Genomic DNA, 18,418 nt, shown 5'->3' with positions numbered 1-18,418 from the left:
CCCAAGGATCCTGAAAAGTCCATTTGTGGAGATGAGCTCCTGGACTCCCGTTAAGAAGACATGTTGTCAACCTCTAGATCCCTTACATGCCTGCACTTTTCGGCTTGCTGCTGCTGCAATCCACGCGTTTTAGATCTGCATAACTCCACCTCTTTAAACACAGCACCTTCACCCCCTGCTGTTCCCACCCGCCTCAACACCGTTGGAAGGGAGGAGAACCAATTAAGGCGGGGGGTGGGGTGGAACGAGCAGCTGTCTACCCTTAGCAGGAGGGCTCCTGATTACATACCTCTCCTGCTGCTGCTGCTGCTGGCTGTCCAGCAGCAGACTGAAGGTGGCTGCTGCTGTGCACAGGTATATAAAGGCTCAGAGCCTATTATGACACGCGCAGCCAGCGTTCCATTGCCACATTCCATCTACTGCAGGCAGGATACCTGGCTGGCTGAATGTCGCTGAGAAGCTCACAGAGACCGCCATAAGCAACAGTTTAACAGAATGCCACAGACTAATCAACCAAACTTTTTGGGTTGGGTTCTCTTTTATAGTCTGCAGGCATTAAATGAAAGAAGTCAGTGTTCCAGCAGAAGGAGACAACGTTTCAGAAAAGGCATTGTAGCAAACCAAAAAAGAAATTTTAAGCGCAGCAGAGTAACCAGCGCACATACCTGTTAGCTCAGGTGAGTTTAAAAGGCTGCTGTTGATAACAAGGGCATTTGCTAAATAGATGGTGTGTGTGCAACAATATACTGAAAGGTCAATTATATTGTGCAGCTTATCTCACCACCTGTAGTTATTTAGGTGAAAGCTCCAAAATGCTTGCCTAATATGTCTGTTTATCCAAAAGGAAGTAAAAAGGGAGAGCTAGAAAGATAGCATTGCATCACATTACATGGCAATGCAATGCACAGTTGCTGAAGTTGAACCAAAATGAGCTTGTAATCTGGCTTCTGCAACTTTGAACATGAAAAATCCAATGAGGAGAAGAAAAGCAAAGCCAAAGAGTCCATCCCAAAATCCGACAAACAAGCAAAATGAACAAAAAACATTGAATTCAATTCTTTCTGATTTTAGAAACTGCATTAAAGAAGGGGTGCACCGGTCCTGGAGATACTGCAATACCAGGTCAATGCGTGGAGTGGACAGAGCAAGCTCTTTTTCCATCTCCCTGTTCTAAAAATCCATTTAATATATGGTCCCCAGATAGGGGACGTATCAGATATTAAACTGATAAGAACAGATACTACACTTGATCTTAGCCAAAAGGCCGAGAAGCGATAACCAGAATTGGTTTCAAACTACGGAGCCACCCAAGGATCCTGAAAAGTCCATTTGTGGAGATGAGCTCCTGGACTCCCGTTAAGAAGACATGTTGTCAACCTCTAGATCCCTTACATGCCTGCACTTTTCGGCTTGCTGCTGCTGCAATCCACGCGTTTTAGATCTGCATAACTCCACCTCTTTAAACACAGCACCTTCACCCCCTGCTGTTCCCACCCGCCTCAACACCGTTGGAAGGGAGGAGAACCAATTAAGGCGGGGGGTGGGGTGGAACGAGCAGCTGTCTACCCTTAGCAGGAGGGCTCCTGATTACATACCTCTCCTGCTGCTGCTGCTGCTGGCTGTCCAGCAGCAGACTGAAGGTGGCTGCTGCTGTGCACAGGTATATAAAGGCTCAGAGCCTATTATGACACGCGCAGCCAGCGTTCCATTGCCACATTCCATCTACTGCAGGCAGGATACCTGGCTGGCTGAATGTCGCTGAGAAGCTCACAGAGACCGCCATAAGCAACAGTTTAACAGAATGCCACAGACTAATCAACCAAACTTTTTGGGTTGGGTTCTCTTTTATAGTCTGCAGGCATTAAATGAAAGAAGTCAGTGTTCCAGCAGAAGGAGACAACGTTTCAGAAAAGGCATTGTAGCAAACCAAAAAAGAAATTTTAAGCGCAGCAGAGTAACCAGCGCACATACCTGTTAGCTCAGGTGAGTTTAAAAGGCTGCTGTTGATAACAAGGGCATTTGCTAAATAGATGGTGTGTGTGCAACAATATACTGAAAGGTCAATTATATTGTGCAGCTTATCTCACCACCTGTAGTTATTTAGGTGAAAGCTCCAAAATGCTTGCCTAATATGTCTGTTTATCCAAAAGGAAGTAAAAAGGGAGAGCTAGAAAGATAGCATTGCATCACATTACATGGCAATGCAATGCACAGTTGCTGAAGTTGAACCAAAATGAGCTTGTAATCTGGCTTCTGCAACTTTGAACATGAAAAATCCAATGAGGAGAAGAAAAGCAAAGCCAAAGAGTCCATCCCAAAATCCGACAAACAAGCAAAATGAACAAAAAACATTGAATTCAATTCTTTCTGATTTTAGAAACTGCATTAAAGAAGGGGTGCACCGGTCCTGGAGATACTGCAATACCAGGTCAATGCGTGGAGTGGACAGAGCAAGCTCTTTTTCCATCTCCCTGTTCTAAAAATCCATTTAATATATGGTCCCCAGATAGGGGACGTATCAGATATTAAACTGATAAGAACAGATTTTTTTTTTTTTTTTGAAAGCCCGAATTCGTGTACAAAACCCGAGTGCGCTTAAAAAAGTGACAAGTGCCACAAAAAAAGTGCACTAGGATGCTGGTCTTCTTGAAACCCTCTCCAAAAGGAGAAGGGTCCCCCAAACCATTCCCCGTCCCTCCGAGCCAAAAGGCCACAGCGAGGAACAGGGACAAAAAGCCACCTCCAGCCGAAGCCAGAGGCGACCCAATCTTACCCCCAGCACCTGCCCGAGTTCTCACCCGAGCAAGGCACTGGGAGCCAAAGACTGTGCTCCCCTCCCGGAAGAGGGGAGCCAACAACGCTCTCCTCCCGAAAGAGGAGAGCCAGGGGGGTTCAGGGGGGAGCGGAACCTGATGGCCACACACTCCCCCCCTAGACCTGCCAAGAGAGGAACCCGTAAGGGAACCGCATCCCGACAAAATCCTAGTAGGACGTGACACACGTGAATAAGTGGACACACAGTGACAAAGAAATTAAATAAATAGTGAAGGTTTCACAGTATAATACTGCCCGGACCTTCGACCGGGAATTGAAAAATTCCCCATCCTAAGGCCAGAAGGCCCGGAATAAGGGTGTGTGCGAAGAAAGAAAATTTGAAGTGCTTGTGCAAATGTGCCATAAACTCAAGTGGGGTTCCCAATCCCAGTGAGTTAAGGCACCCCAGGGTCACCACTCCTGGGGCACTTCACACTTCGGGCTTTCGATCTTCCCCGGCCCAATGGCGTCGATCCTGGGGGGCCATGCTTTCCACCAGATGACTATATTAGCCACCTGGCGTACTAACAAGCGCCTAAACCCCAGTGTGCATAATGTATCAATCTACTAGGGCGGCCAACATCCAAAACCGCCTTTTCGAAAGATACTACACTTGATCTTAGCCAAAAGGCCGAGAAGCGATAACCAGAATTGGTTTCAAACTACGGAGCCACCCAAGGATCCTGAAAAGTCCATTTGTGGAGATGAGCTCCTGGACTCCCGTTAAGAAGACATGTTGTCAACCTCTAGATCCCTTACATGCCTGCACTTTTCGGCTTGCTGCTGCTGCAATCCACGCGTTTTAGATCTGCATAACTCCACCTCTTTAAACACAGCACCTTCACCCCCTGCTGTTCCCACCCGCCTCAACACCGTTGGAAGGGAGGAGAACCAATTAAGGCGGGGGGTGGGGTGGAACGAGCAGCTGTCTACCCTTAGCAGGAGGGCTCCTGATTACATACCTCTCCTGCTGCTGCTGCTGCTGGCTGTCCAGCAGCAGACTGAAGGTGGCTGCTGCTGTGCACAGGTATATAAAGGCTCAGAGCCTATTATGACACGCGCAGCCAGCGTTCCATTGCCACATTCCATCTACTGCAGGCAGGATACCTGGCTGGCTGAATGTCGCTGAGAAGCTCACAGAGACCGCCATAAGCAACAGTTTAACAGAATGCCACAGACTAATCAACCAAACTTTTTGGGTTGGGTTCTCTTTTATAGTCTGCAGGCATTAAATGAAAGAAGTCAGTGTTCCAGCAGAAGGAGACAACGTTTCAGAAAAGGCATTGTAGCAAACCAAAAAAGAAATTTTAAGCGCAGCAGAGTAACCAGCGCACATACCTGTTAGCTCAGGTGAGTTTAAAAGGCTGCTGTTGATAACAAGGGCATTTGCTAAATAGATGGTGTGTGTGCAACAATATACTGAAAGGTCAATTATATTGTGCAGCTTATCTCACCACCTGTAGTTATTTAGGTGAAAGCTCCAAAATGCTTGCCTAATATGTCTGTTTATCCAAAAGGAAGTAAAAAGGGAGAGCTAGAAAGATAGCATTGCATCACATTACATGGCAATGCAATGCACAGTTGCTGAAGTTGAACCAAAATGAGCTTGTAATCTGGCTTCTGCAACTTTGAACATGAAAAATCCAATGAGGAGAAGAAAAGCAAAGCCAAAGAGTCCATCCCAAAATCCGACAAACAAGCAAAATGAACAAAAAACATTGAATTCAATTCTTTCTGATTTTAGAAACTGCATTAAAGAAGGGGTGCACCGGTCCTGGAGATACTGCAATACCAGGTCAATGCGTGGAGTGGACAGAGCAAGCTCTTTTTCCATCTCCCTGTTCTAAAAATCCATTTAATATATGGTCCCCAGATAGGGGACGTATCAGATATTAAACTGATAAGAACAGATACTACACTTGATCTTAGCCAAAAGGCCGAGAAGCGATAACCAGAATTGGTTTCAAACTACGGAGCCACCCAAGGATCCTGAAAAGTCCATTTGTGGAGATGAGCTCCTGGACTCCCGTTAAGAAGACATGTTGTCAACCTCTAGATCCCTTACATGCCTGCACTTTTCGGCTTGCTGCTGCTGCAATCCACGCGTTTTAGATCTGCATAACTCCACCTCTTTAAACACAGCACCTTCACCCCCTGCTGTTCCCACCCGCCTCAACACCGTTGGAAGGGAGGAGAACCAATTAAGGCGGGGGGTGGGGTGGAACGAGCAGCTGTCTACCCTTAGCAGGAGGGCTCCTGATTACATACCTCTCCTGCTGCTGCTGCTGGCTGTCCAGCAGCAGACTGAAGGTGGCTGCTGCTGTGCACAGGTATATAAAGGCTCAGAGCCTATTATGACACGCGCAGCCAGCGTTCCATTGCCACATTCCATCTACTGCAGGCAGGATACCTGGCTGGCTGAATGTCGCTGAGAAGCTCACAGAGACCGCCATAAGCAACAGTTTAACAGAATGCCACAGACTAATCAACCAAGCTTTTTGGGTTGGGTTCTCTTTTATAGTCTGCAGGCATTAAATGAAAGAAGTCAGTGTTCCAGCAGAAGGAGACAACGTTTCAGAAAAGGCATTGTAGCAAACCAAAAAAGAAATTTTAAGCGCAGCAGAGTAACCAGCGCACATACCTGTTAGCTCAGGTGAGTTTAAAAGGCTGCTGTTGATAACAAGGGCATTTGCTAAATAGATGGTGTGTGTGCAACAATATACTGAAAGGTCAATTATATTGTGCAGCTTATCTCACCACCTGTAGTTATTTAGGTGAAAGCTCCAAAATGCTTGCCTAATATGTCTGTTTATCCAAAAGGAAGTAAAAAGGGAGAGCTAGAAAGATAGCATTGCATTACATTACATGGCAATGCAATGCACAGTTGCTGAAGTTGAACCAAAATGAGCTTGTAATCTGGCTTCTGCAACTTTGAACATGAAAAATCCAATGAGGAGAAGAAAAGCAAAGCCAAAGAGTCCATCCCAAAATCCGACAAACAAGCAAAATGAACAAAAAACATTGAATTCAATTCTTTCTGATTTTAGAAACTGCATTAAAGAAGGGGTGCACCGGTCCTGGAGATACTGCAATACCAGGTCAATGCGTGGAGTGGACAGAGCAAGCTCTTTTTCCATCTCCCTGTTCTAAAAATCCATTTAATATATGGTCCCCAGATAGGGGACGTATCAGATATTAAACTGATAAGAACAGATACTACACTTGATCTTAGCCAAAAGGCCGAGAAGCGATAACCAGAATTGGTTTCAAACTACGGAGCCACCCAAGGATCCTGAAAAGTCCATTTGTGGAGATGAGCTCCTGGACTCCCGTTAAGAAGACATGTTGTCAACCTCTAGATCCCTTACATGCCTGCACTTTTCGGCTTGCTGCTGCTGCAATCCACGCGTTTTAGATCTGCATAACTCCACCTCTTTAAACACAGCACCTTCACCCCCTGCTGTTCCCACCCGCCTCAACACCGTTGGAAGGGAGGAGAACCAATTAAGGCGGGGGGTGGGGTGGAACGAGCAGCTGTCTACCCTTAGCAGGAGGGCTCCTGATTACATACCTCTCCTGCTGCTGCTGCTGCTGGCTGTCCAGCAGCAGACTGAAGGTGGCTGCTGCTGTGCACAGGTATATAAAGGCTCAGAGCCTATTATGACACGCGCAGCCAGCGTTCCATTGCCACATTCCATCTACTGCAGGCAGGATACCTGGCTGGCTGAATGTCGCTGAGAAGCTCACAGAGACCGCCATAAGCAACAGTTTAACAGAATGCCACAGACTAATCAACCAAACTTTTTGGGTTGGGTTCTCTTTTATAGTCTGCAGGCATTAAATGAAAGAAGTCAGTGTTCCAGCAGAAGGAGACAACGTTTCAGAAAAGGCATTGTAGCAAACCAAAAAAGACATTTTAAGTGCAGCAGAGTAACCAGCGCACATACCTGTTAGCTCAGGTGAGTTTAAAAGGCTGCTGTTGATAACAAGGGCATTTGCTAAATAGATGGTGTGTGTGCAACAATATACTGAAAGGTCAATTATATTGTGCAGCTTATCTCACCACCTGTAGTTATTTAGGTGAAAGCTCCAAAATGCTTGCCTAATATGTCTGTTTATCCAAAAGGAAGTAAAAAGGGAGAGCTAGAAAGATAGCATTGCATCACATTACATGGCAATGCAATGCACAGTTGCTGAAGTTGAACCAAAATGAGCTTGTAATCTGGCTTCTGCAACTTTGAACATGAAAAATCCAATGAGGAGAAGAAAAGCAAAGCCAAAGAGTCCATCCCAAAATTCGACAAACAAGCAAAATGAACAAAAAACATTGAATTCAATTCTTTCTGATTTTAGAAACTGCATTAAAGAAGGGGTGCACCGGTCCTGGAGATACTGCAATACCAGGTCAATGCGTGGAGTGGACAGAGCAAGCTCTTTTTCCATCTCCCTGTTCTAAAAATCCATTTAATATATGGTCCCCAGATAGGGGACGTATCAGATATTAAACTGATAAGAACAGATACTACACTTGATCTTAGCCAAAAGGCCGAGAAGCGATAACCAGAATTGGTTTCAAACTACGGAGCCACCCAAGGATCCTGAAAAGTCCATTTGTGGAGATGAGCTCCTGGACTCCCGTTAAGAAGACATGTTGTCAACCTCTAGATCCCTTACATGCCTGCACTTTTCGGCTTGCTGCTGCTGCAATCCACGCGTTTTAGATCTGCATAACTCCACCTCTTTAAACACAGCACCTTCACCCCCTGCTGTTCCCACCCGCCTCAACACCGTTGGAAGGGAGGAGAACCAATTAAGGCGGGGGGTGGGGTGGAACGAGCAGCTGTCTACCCTTAGCAGGAGGGCTCCTGATTACATACCTCTCCTGCTGCTGCTGCTGGCTGTCCAGCAGCAGACTGAAGGTGGCTGCTGCTGTGCACAGGTATATAAAGGCTCAGAGCCTATTATGACACGCGCAGCCAGCGTTCCATTGCCACATTCCATCTACTGCAGGCAGGATACCTGGCTGGCTGAATGTCGCTGAGAAGCTCACAGAGACCGCCATAAGCAACAGTTTAACAGAATGCCACAGACTAATCAACCAAACTTTTTGGGTTGGGTTCTCTTTTATAGTCTGCAGGCATTAAATGAAAGAAGTCAGTGTTCCAGCAGAAGGAGACAACGTTTCAGAAAAGGCATTGTAGCAAACCAAAAAAGAAATTTTAAGCGCAGCAGAGTAACCAGCGCACATACCTGTTAGCTCAGGTGAGTTTAAAAGGCTGCTGTTGATAACAAGGGCATTTGCTAAATAGATGGTGTGTGTGCAACAATATACTGAAAGGTCAATTATATTGTGCAGCTTATCTCACCACCTGTAGTTATTTAGGTGAAAGCTCCAAAATGCTTGCCTAATATGTCTGTTTATCCAAAAGGAAGTAAAAAGGGAGAGCTAGAAAGATAGCATTGCATCACATTACATGGCAATGCAATGCACAGTTGCTGAAGTTGAACCAAAATGAGCTTGTAATCTGGCTTCTGCAACTTTGAACATGAAAAATCCAATGAGGAGAAGAAAAGCAAAGCCAAAGAGTCCATCCCAAAATCCGACAAACAAGCAAAATGAACAAAAAACATTGAATTCAATTCTTTCTGATTTTAGAAACTGCATTAAAGAAGGGGTGCACCGGTCCTGGAGATACTGCAATACCAGGTCAATGCGTGGAGTGGACAGAGCAAGCTCTTTTTCCATCTCCCTGTTCTAAAAATCCATTTAATATATGGTCCCCAGATAGGGGACGTATCAGATATTAAACTGATAAGAACAGATACTACACTTGATCTTAGCCAAAAGGCCGAGAAGCGATAACCAGAATTGGTTTCAAACTACGGAGCCACCCAAGGATCCTGAAAAGTCCATTTGTGGAGATGAGCTCCTGGACTCCCGTTAAGAAGACATGTTGTCAACCTCTAGATCCCTTACATGCCTGCACTTTTCGGCTTGCTGCTGCTGCAATCCACGCGTTTTAGATCTGCATAACTCCACCTCTTTAAACACAGCACCTTCACCCCCTGCTGTTCCCACCCGCCTCAACACCGTTGGAAGGGAGGAGAACCAATTAAGGCGGGGGGTGGGGTGGAACGAGCAGCTGTCTACCCTTAGCAGGAGGGCTCCTGATTACATACCTCTCCTGCTGCTGCTGCTGCTGGCTGTCCAGCAGCAGACTGAAGGTGGCTGCTGCTGTGCACAGGTATATAAAGGCTCAGAGCCTATTATGACACGCGCAGCCAGCGTTCCATTGCCACATTCCATCTACTGCAGGCAGGATACCTGGCTGGCTGAATGTCGCTGAGAAGCTCACAGAGACCGCCATAAGCAACAGTTTAACAGAATGCCACAGACTAATCAACCAAACTTTTTGGGTTGGGTTCTCTTTTGTAGTCTGCAGGCATTAAATGAAAGAAGTCAGTGTTCCAGCAGAAGGAGACAACGTTTCAGAAAAGGCATTGTAGCAAACCAAAAAAGAAATTTTAAGCGCAGCAGAGTAACCAGCGCACATACCTGTTAGCTCAGGTGAGTTTAACCCCTTAATAACATCTGACGTACTAATACGCGTCTGTGCCCTGGGACTTAAGAGCCAGACCCGTATTAGTACGTCATCGCGATCGCGCCCGCACACAGGCTGTGCGGGCGCGATCGCCGCCGGGTGTCAGCTGATTGTCACAGCTGACACCCGGTACTATGTGCAGGGAGCGGTCACGCACCGCTCCCAGCACATTAACCCCCGCGATGCTGCGATCGAAGTCGATCGAAGTCGATCGCGGCATTGCGGGGGCAAGGGGAGGTGATCGGCGATACTCACCTCCTCTTCCGGCTTCCAGCGCAGTCTGCAAAGGCTTCCCGGGTGTTGCCATGACGACCCGATGTCGTCATGACAACATCCGGGTCACCAGAGAGCAGGAAGATTGCTTGGACATGCGCAGTGCATCTCCAAGCAATCTTCACACTGTGCATTTCTGACAGCTTGCATGGCATAGGGATGGTGCTCCATTCCTGTGCCATGCAGGCGATCAGAAAAAAAAAAGTGAAAGTCCCAGAGTGGGACAAAGTAATAAAGTGTATAAACTGTGTGAAAGTGGAAAAAAAAAAAAAAAAATGTGCAAAAATATTATAAAAAAATAAAAAAATTAATACACCAAAAATAAAAATATAATGTACCCATCAATAAATATGATTATAAAAAAAATAAAAAAAAAACAATAAAAGTACACATATTTGGTATCGCCGCGTCCGGAATAACCTGACTTATAAAACTGTCCCACTAGTTAACCCCTTCAGTGAACACGGTAAAAAAAAAAAAAAAAAAACCAAGCAAAAAACAATGCTTTATCACCATACCGCCAAACAAAAAGTGGAATAACACGCGATCAAAAAGACGCATATAAATAAAAATGATACCGCTGAAAACGTCATCTCGTCCGGCAAAAAACAAGCCGCCATATAGCTCCATCAGCCGAAAAATAAAAAAGTTATAGCTCTCAGAATAAAGCGATACTAAAAAATATTTTTTTCTATAAAATAGCTTTTATTGTGTATAAGCGCCAAAACATAGAAAAATGATACAAATGTGGTACCGCTGTAAACGTACTGACCCGAAGAGTAAAGCTGCCTCATCAATTTTACCACACGCGGAACAGAATAAAAAAAAAAAAAAAAACAATTCCTGAATTGTTGGTTTTTGTTTATTCTGCCTCCCAAAAATCGGAATAGAAAGCGATCAAAAAATGTCACGTGCCTGAAAATGGCACCAATAACAACGTCAAGTCATCCTGCAAAAAACGAGCCGTCACATGACTGTCTGCCAAAATCTGGAAAAATTATAGCTCTCAAAATATGGCGATGCAAAAACTAGATTTTACAAAAAATGCGTCTTTTAGTGTGTGACAGCTGTCAGTCATAAAAACCCCATATGATTCTGGCATTGCTGTAATCACACCGACCCGAAGAATAAAGTCGTCTAATCACTTATACCGCACAAGGAACGGCGTCAAAAATAAACTCTTGAGTTAGGATTGGGCTAGGGTTAGGGCTGGGTTTGGGGCTAGGGCTGTGCTGGGGCTAGGGTTGTGCTGGGGCTAGGGTTGTGCTGGGGCTAGGGTTGTGCTGGGGCTAGGGTTGTGCTAGGGTTAGGGCTGGGGTTGGGATTTTTTTCAAAAGTAAGAAAAAAAGATGACGATATGGCGACTAGTGTTGAGAGCAAGTGCTCGCTACTTGAGTTTGCATCGGGTGCTCTGGTATGCATTTAGTATCGTGGGTATTTGAGTGACATGCTCGAGTCTCTGCCCCATATGCTTCGCGGCCAAAAAACTTTATGGGGATTGCCTGCCATGCACGAGCGATCCCCGCATGTTTTTTTTGGGTGTCTAATAACCGTGAAACATGCGGAGCAGGGACTCGAGCATGTCACTCGAGCACACGCTGTACATGGTGCATACCTGAGTACCCGATGCAAACTCAAGTAGCGAGCACTTGCGCTCAAGAATAATGAAAACTTATTCAATATGATGACCTAATGTAAACAAATAATGTGCCGTACCTCTGGGTTCAAAATGTTCACTATACACCTTAATAAAATCTTTGAGGGGTATAGTTTCCAAAATGGGGACACTTGTGGGGGAGCTCCACTGTTTAGGCACATCACGGGCTCTCCAAACGCGACATGGTGTCCGCTAACAAATTGAATGGAAAATCGGCTCAAATTGTTAGCGGACGCCATGTTGCGTTTGGAGAGCCCCTGTGTGTCCAAACATTGGAGCTCCCCCACAAGTGACCCCATTTTGGAAACTAGACCCCCCAAGGCACCTATCTAGATGCATAGTGAGCACTTAGAACCCCCATGTGCTTCACAAATTGATTCGTAAAAATGAAAAAGTGAAAATAAAACACTTTTTCATTTTTATGAATCAATTTGTGAAGCACCTGGGGTTCCAAGTGCTCACTATGAATCTAGATAGGTGCCTTGGGGGGTCTAGTTTCCAAAATGGGGTCACTTGTGGGGGAGCTCCAATGTTTGGGCACACAGGGACTCTCTAAATGCAACATGGTATCCGCTAACAAATTGAATGGAAAATCGGCTCAAATTGTTAGCGGACACCACATTGCGTTTGGAGAGCCCCTCTGTGCCCAAACTTTGGAGCTCCCCCACAAGTGACCCCATTTTGGAAACTAGACCCCCCAAGGCACCTTTCTAGATGCATAGTGAGCACTTGGAACCCCCAGGTGCTTCACAAATTGATTCGTAAAAATGAAAAAGTGAAAAAAAAAACACTTTTTCATTTTTATGAATCAATTTGTGAAGCACCTGGGGTTCCAAGTGCTCACTATGAATCTAGATAGGTGCCTTGGGGGGTCTAGTTTCCAAAATGGGGTCACTTGTGGGGGAGCTCCAATGTTTGGGCACACAGGGACTCTCTAAATGCAACATGGTATCCGCTAACAAATTGAATGGAAAATCGGCTCAAATTGTTAGCGGACACCACATTGCGTTTGGAGAGCCCCTCTGTGCCCAAACTTTGGAGCTCCCCCACAAGTGACCCCATTTTGGAAACTAGACCCCCCAAGGCACCTTTCTAGATGCATAGTGAGCACTTGGAACCCCCAGGTGCTTCACAAATTGATTCGTAAAAATGAAAAAGTGAAAAAAAAAACACTTTTTCATTTTTATGAATCAATTTGTGAAGAACCTGGGGTTCCAAGTGCTCACTATGAATCTAGATAGGTGCCTTGGGGGGTCTAGTTTCCAAAATGGGGTCACTTGTGGGGGAGCTCCAATGTTTGGGCACACAGGGACTCTCCAAATGCAACATGATACCCGCTAACAAATTGTCGGCTCAAATTGTTAGCGGATATCATGTTGCATTTGGAGAGTCCCTGTGTGCCCAAACATTGGAGCTCCTCCACAAGTGACCCCATTTTGGAAACTAGACCCCCCAAGGCACCTATCTAGATGCATAGTGAGCACTTGGAACCCCTAGGTGCTTCACAAATTAATTCGTAAAAATGAAAAAGTGTTTTTTTTTTCACTTTTTCATTATTACGAATCAATTTGTGAAGCACCTGGGGGTTCCAAGTGCTCACTATGCATCCAGAAAGGTGCCTTGGGGGGTCTAGTTTCCAAAATGGGGTCACTTGTGGGGGAGCTCCAAAGTTTGGGCACAGAGGGGCTCTCCAAACGCAATGTGGCGTCCGCTAACAATTTGAGCCGATTTTCCATTCAATTTGTTAGCGGATACCATGTTGCATTTAGAGAGTCCCTGTGTGCCCAAACATTGGAGCTCCCCCACAAGTGACCCCATTTTGGAAACTAGACCCCCCAAGGCACCTATCTAGATGCATAGTGAGCACTTGGAACCCCTAGGTGCTTCACAAATTGATTCGTAAAAATGAAAAAGTGTTTTTTTTTTTCACTTTTTAATTATTACGAATCAATTTGTGAAGCACCTGGGGGTTCCAAGTGCTCACTATGCATCTAGAAAGGTGCCTTGGGGGGTCTAGTTTCCAAAATGGGGTCACTTGTGGGGGAGCTCCAAAGTTTGGGCACAGAGAAGCTCTCCAAACGCAATGTGGTGTCCGCTAACAATTTGAGCCGATTTTCCATTCAATTTGTTAGCGGATACCATGTTGCATTTAGAGAGTCCCTGTGTGCCCAAACATTGGAGCTCCCCCACAAGTGACCCCATTTTGGAAACTAGACCCCCCAAGGCACCTATCTAGATGCATAGTGAGCAGTTGGAACCCCCAGGTGCTTCACAAATTGATTCATAAAAATGAAAAAGTGTTTTTTTTTTCACTTTTTCATTGTTACGAATCAATTTGTGAAGCACCTGGGGGTTCCAAGTGCTCACTATGCATCTAGATAGGTGCCTTGGGGGGTCTAGTTTCCAAAATGGGGTCACTTGTGGGGGAGCTCCAATGTTTGGGCACACAGCAGCTCTCCAAACGCAACATGGTGTCGCTAACAATTTGAGCCAATTTTGCGTTAAATTTGTTAGCGGACACCATGTTGCATTTAGAGAGCCGCTGTGTGCCCAAATATTGGAGCTCCCCCACAAGTGACCCCATTTTGGAAACTAGACCACCCAAGGCACCTATCTAGATGCATAGTGAGCACTTGGAACCCTCAGGTGCTTCACAAATTGATTCATACAAATGAAAAAGTGTTTTTTTTTTCACTTTTTCATTGTTACGAATCAATTTGTGAAGCACCTGGGGGTTCCAAGTGCTCACTATGCATCTAGATAGGTGCCTTGGGGGGTCTAGTTTCCAAAATGGAGTCACTTGTGGGGGAGCTCCAATGTTTGGGCACACAGGGACTCTCTAAATGCAACATGGTGTCCTCTAACAAATTTAACGGAAAATCGGCTCAAATTGTTAGCGACACCATGTTGCGTTTGGAGAGCCGCTGTGTGCCCAAACATTGGAGCTCCCCCACAAGTGACCCCATTTTGGAAACTAGACCCCCCAAGGCACCTATCTAGATGCATTGTGAGCACTTGGAACACTCAGGTGCTTCACAAATTGATTCATAAAAATGAAAAAGTGTTTTTTTTTTCACTTTTTCATTGTTACGAATCAATTTGTGAAGCACCTGGGGGTTCCAAGTGCTCACTATGCATCTAGAAAGGTGCCTTGGTGGGTCTAGTTTCCAAAATGGGGTCACTTGTGGGGGAGCTCCAAAGTTTGGGCACACATGGGCTCTCCAAACACAACATGGCGTCCGCTAATTATTCAAGCAAATTTTACAATCAAAAAGTCAAATAGCGCTCCTTCCCTTCCGAGCCCTGCCGTGCGCCCAAACAGTATTTTTTCCCCAAATATTGGGTATCTGCGTGCCCAGGGGAAATTGCACAACAAATTTTGGGGTCCATTTTTTCTTGTTACCCCTGTGAAAATAAAAAAAATTGGGTCTAAATTAACATTTTTGTGAAAAAAGTTAAATGTTCATTTTTTTCTTCCACATTCAAAAAATTCCTGTGAAGCACCTGAAGGGTTAATAAAGTTCTTGAATGTGGTTTTGAGCACCTTGAGGGGTGCAGTTTTTAGAATGGTGTCACTTTTGGGTATTTTCTGTCATAAAGACCTCTCAAAGTGACTTCAAATGTGATGTGGTCCCTAAAAAAATGGTTTTGTAAATTTTGTTGGAAAAATGAGAAATCGCTGGTCAACTTTTAACCCTTATAGCTCCCTAACAAAAAAAAATTTTGGTTCCAAAATTGTGCTGATGTAAAGTAGACATGTGGGAAATGTTATTTATTAACTCTTTTGTGTGACATATCGCTCTGATTTCAGGGCTTAAAAATTCAAATTTTGAAAATTGCAAAATTTTCAAAATTTTCGCCAAATTTCTGTTTTTTTCACAAATAAACGCAAGTGATATCGAAGAAATTTTTCCACAATCATGAAGTACAATATGTCACGAAAAAACAATCTCAGAATCAGGGGGATCCGTTGAAGCGTTCGAGAGTAATTACCTCATAAAGTGACAGTGGTCAGAATTGTAAAAATTGGCCCGGTCATTAACGTGCAAACCACCCGCGGGGCTTAAGGGGTTAAAAGGCTGCTGTTGATAACAAGGGCATTTGCTAAATAGATGGTGTGTGTGCAACAATATACTGAAAGGTCAATTATATTGTGCAGCTTATCTCACCACCTGTAGTTATTTAGGTGAAAGCTCCAAAATGCTTGCCTAATATGTCTGTTTATCCAAAAGGAAGTAAAAAGGGAGAGCTAGAAAGATAGCATTGCATCACATTACATGGCAATGCAATGCACAGTTGCTGAAGTTGAACCAAAATGAGCTTGTAATCTGGCTTCTGCAACTTTGAACATGAAAAATCCAATGAGGAGAAGAAAAGCAAAGCCAAAGAGTCCATCCCAAAATCCGACAAACAAGCAAAATGAACAAAAAACATTGAATTCAATTCTTTCTGATTTTAGAAACTGCATTAAAGAAGGGGTGCACCGGTCCTGGAGATACTGCAATACCAGGTCAATGCGTGGAGTGGACAGAGCAAGCTCTTTTTCCATCTCCCTGTTCTAAAAATCCATTTAATATATGGTCCCCAGATAGGGGACGTATCAGATATTAAACTGATAAGAACAGATACTACACTTGATCTTAGCCAAAAGGCCGAGAAGCGATAACCAGAATTGGTTTCAAACTACGGAGCCACCCAAGGATCCTGAAAAGTCCATTTGTGGAGATGAGCTCCTGGACTCCCGTTAAGAAGACATGTTGTCAACCTCTAGATCCCTTACATGCCTGCACTTTTCGGCTTGCTGCTGCTGCAATCCACGCGTTTTAGATCTGCATAACTCCACCTCTTTAAACACAGCACCTTCACCCCCTGCTGTTCCCACCCGCCTCAACACCGTTGGAAGGGAGGAGAACCAATTAAGGCGGGGGGTGGGGTGGAACGAGCAGCTGTCTACCCTTAGCAGGAGGGCTCCTGATTACATACCTCTCCTGCTGCTGCTGCTGGCTGTCCAGCAGCAGACTGAAGGTGGCTGCTGCTGTGCACAGGTATATAAAGGCTCAGAGCCTATTATGACACGCGCAGCCAGCGTTCCATTGCCACATTCCATCTACTGCAGGCAGGATACCTGGCTGGCTGAATGTCGCTGAGAAGCTCACAGAGACCGCCATAAGCAACAGTTTAACAGAATGCCACAGACTAATCAACCAAACTTTTTGGGTTGGGTTCTCTTTTATAGTCTGCAGGCATTAAATGAAAGAAGTCAGTGTTCCAGCAGAAGGAGACAACGTTTCAGAAAAGGCATTGTAGCAAACCAAAAAAGAAATTTTAAGCGCAGCAGAGTAACCAGCGCACATACCTGTTAGCTCAGGTGAGTTTAAAAGGCTGCTGTTGATAACAAGGGCATTTGCTAAATAGATGGTGTGTGTGCAACAATATACTGAAAGGTCAATTATATTGTGCAGCTTATCTCACCACCTGTAGTTATTTAGGTGAAAGCTCCAAAATGCTTGCCTAATATGTCTGTTTATCCAAAAGGAAGTAAAAAGGGAGAGCTAGAAAGATAGCATTGCATCACATTACATGGCAATGCAATGCACAGTTGCTGAAGTTGAACCAAAATGAGCTTGTAATCTGGCTTCTGCAACTTTGAACATGAAAAATCCAATGAGGAGAAGAAAAGCAAAGCCAAAGAGTCCATCCCAAAATCCGACAAACAAGCAAAATGAACAAAAAACATTGAATTCAATTCTTTCTGATTTTAGAAACTGCATTAAAGAAGGGGTGCACCGGTCCTGGAGATACTGCAATACCAGGTCAATGCGTGGAGTGGACAGAGCAAGCTCTTTTTCCATCTCCCTGTTCTAAAAATCCATTTAATATATGGTCCCCAGATAGGGGACGTATCAGATATTAAACTGATAAGAACAGATTTTTTTATCGAAAGCCCGAATTCGTGTACAAAACCCGAGTGCGCTTAAAAAAGTGACAAGTGCCACAAAAAAAGTGCACTAGGATGCTGGTCTTCTTGAAACCCTCTCCAAAAGGAGAAGGGTCCCCCAAACCATTCCCCGTCCCTCCGAGCCAAAAGGCCACAGCGAGGAACAGGGACAAAAAGCCACCTCCAGCCGAAGCCAGAGGCGACCCAATCTTACCCCCAGCACCTGCCCGAGTTCTCACCCGAGCAAGGCACTGGGAGCCAAAGACTGTGCTCCCCTCCCGGAAGAGGGGAGCCAACAACGCTCTCCTCCCGAAAGAGGAGAGCCAGGGGGGTTCAGGGGGGAGCGGAACCTGATGGCCACACACTCCCCCCCTAGACCTGCCAAGAGAGGAACCCGTAAGGGAACCGCATCCCGACAAAATCCTAGTAGGACGTGACACACGTGAATAAGTGGACACACAGTGACAAAGAAATTAAATAAATAGTGAAGGTTTCACAGTATAATACTGCCCGGACCTTCGACCGGGAATTGAAAAATTCCCCATCCTAAGGCCAGAAGGCCCGGAATAAGGGTGTGTGCGAAGAAAGAAAATTTGAAGTGCTTGTGCAAATGTGCCATAAACTCAAGTGGGGTTCCCAATCCCAGTGAGTTAAGGCACCCCAGGGTCACCACTCCTGGGGCACTTCACACTTCGGGCTTTCGATCTTCCCCGGCCCAACGGCGTCGATCCTGGGGGGCCATGCTTTCCACCAGATGACTATATTAGCCACCTGGCGTACTAACAAGCGCCTAAACCCCAGTGTGCATAATGTATCAATCTACTAGGGCGGCCAACATCCAAAACCGCCTTTTCGAAAGATACTACACTTGATCTTAGCCAAAAGGCCGAGAAGCGATAACCAGAATTGGTTTCAAACTACGGAGCCACCCAAGGATCCTGAAAAGTCCATTTGTGGAGATGAGCTCCTGGACTCCCGTTAAGAAGACATGTTGTCAACCTCTAGATCCCTTACATGCCTGCACTTTTCGGCTTGCTGCTGCTGCAATCCACGCGTTTTAGATCTGCATAACTCCACCTCTTTAAACACAGCACCTTCACCCCCTGCTGTTCCCACCCGCCTCAACACCGTTGG

The 18,418-nt window shown here is 45.3% G+C and overlaps 6 non-coding genes and 4 pseudogenes across 6 annotated transcripts; all 10 read right to left on the bottom strand.

Annotated features, from left to right (window-relative positions):
• Nucleotides 1-1,085: 1,085 nt before the first annotated feature.
• On the bottom strand, nucleotides 1,086-1,276 carry LOC141221066 (U2 spliceosomal RNA). Its single transcript, XR_012289144.1, has one exon. It is a non-coding gene; the product is annotated as a U2 spliceosomal RNA (small nuclear RNA).
• Nucleotides 1,277-2,391: 1,115 nt separating this feature from the next.
• LOC141221046 (U2 spliceosomal RNA) lies at nucleotides 2,392-2,571 on the bottom strand (annotated as a pseudogene).
• Nucleotides 2,572-3,365: 794 nt separating this feature from the next.
• On the bottom strand, nucleotides 3,366-3,457 carry LOC141221059 (U2 spliceosomal RNA; annotated as a pseudogene).
• Nucleotides 3,458-4,572: 1,115 nt separating this feature from the next.
• On the bottom strand, nucleotides 4,573-4,763 carry LOC141221065 (U2 spliceosomal RNA). Its single transcript, XR_012289143.1, has one exon. It is a non-coding gene; the product is annotated as a U2 spliceosomal RNA (small nuclear RNA).
• Nucleotides 4,764-5,875: 1,112 nt separating this feature from the next.
• Nucleotides 5,876-6,066, bottom strand: LOC141221064 (U2 spliceosomal RNA). Its single transcript, XR_012289142.1, has one exon. It is a non-coding gene; the product is annotated as a U2 spliceosomal RNA (small nuclear RNA).
• A 1,115-nt stretch (nucleotides 6,067-7,181) lies between these two features.
• Nucleotides 7,182-7,372, bottom strand: LOC141221060 (U2 spliceosomal RNA). The gene has a single exon (XR_012289141.1). It is a non-coding gene; the product is annotated as a U2 spliceosomal RNA (small nuclear RNA).
• A 1,112-nt stretch (nucleotides 7,373-8,484) lies between these two features.
• LOC141221048 (U2 spliceosomal RNA) lies at nucleotides 8,485-8,675 on the bottom strand. The gene has a single exon (XR_012289137.1). It is a non-coding gene; the product is annotated as a U2 spliceosomal RNA (small nuclear RNA).
• A 7,144-nt stretch (nucleotides 8,676-15,819) lies between these two features.
• On the bottom strand, nucleotides 15,820-16,010 carry LOC141221037 (U2 spliceosomal RNA). The gene has a single exon (XR_012289128.1). It is a non-coding gene; the product is annotated as a U2 spliceosomal RNA (small nuclear RNA).
• A 1,112-nt stretch (nucleotides 16,011-17,122) lies between these two features.
• On the bottom strand, nucleotides 17,123-17,301 carry LOC141221035 (U2 spliceosomal RNA; annotated as a pseudogene).
• A 789-nt stretch (nucleotides 17,302-18,090) lies between these two features.
• LOC141221058 (U2 spliceosomal RNA) lies at nucleotides 18,091-18,182 on the bottom strand (annotated as a pseudogene).
• Between the last annotated feature and the right edge of the window lie 236 nt (nucleotides 18,183-18,418).

Source organism: Phyllobates terribilis, unplaced genomic scaffold, assembly GCF_046119375.1.
Source record: "Phyllobates terribilis strain yellow unplaced genomic scaffold, ASM4611937v1 Scaffold_311__1_contigs__length_2239622, whole genome shotgun sequence".
Classification (NCBI taxonomy): domain Eukaryota; kingdom Metazoa; phylum Chordata; class Amphibia; order Anura; family Dendrobatidae; genus Phyllobates; species Phyllobates terribilis.
This window is presented reverse-complemented; position numbering and strand designations above follow the sequence as displayed.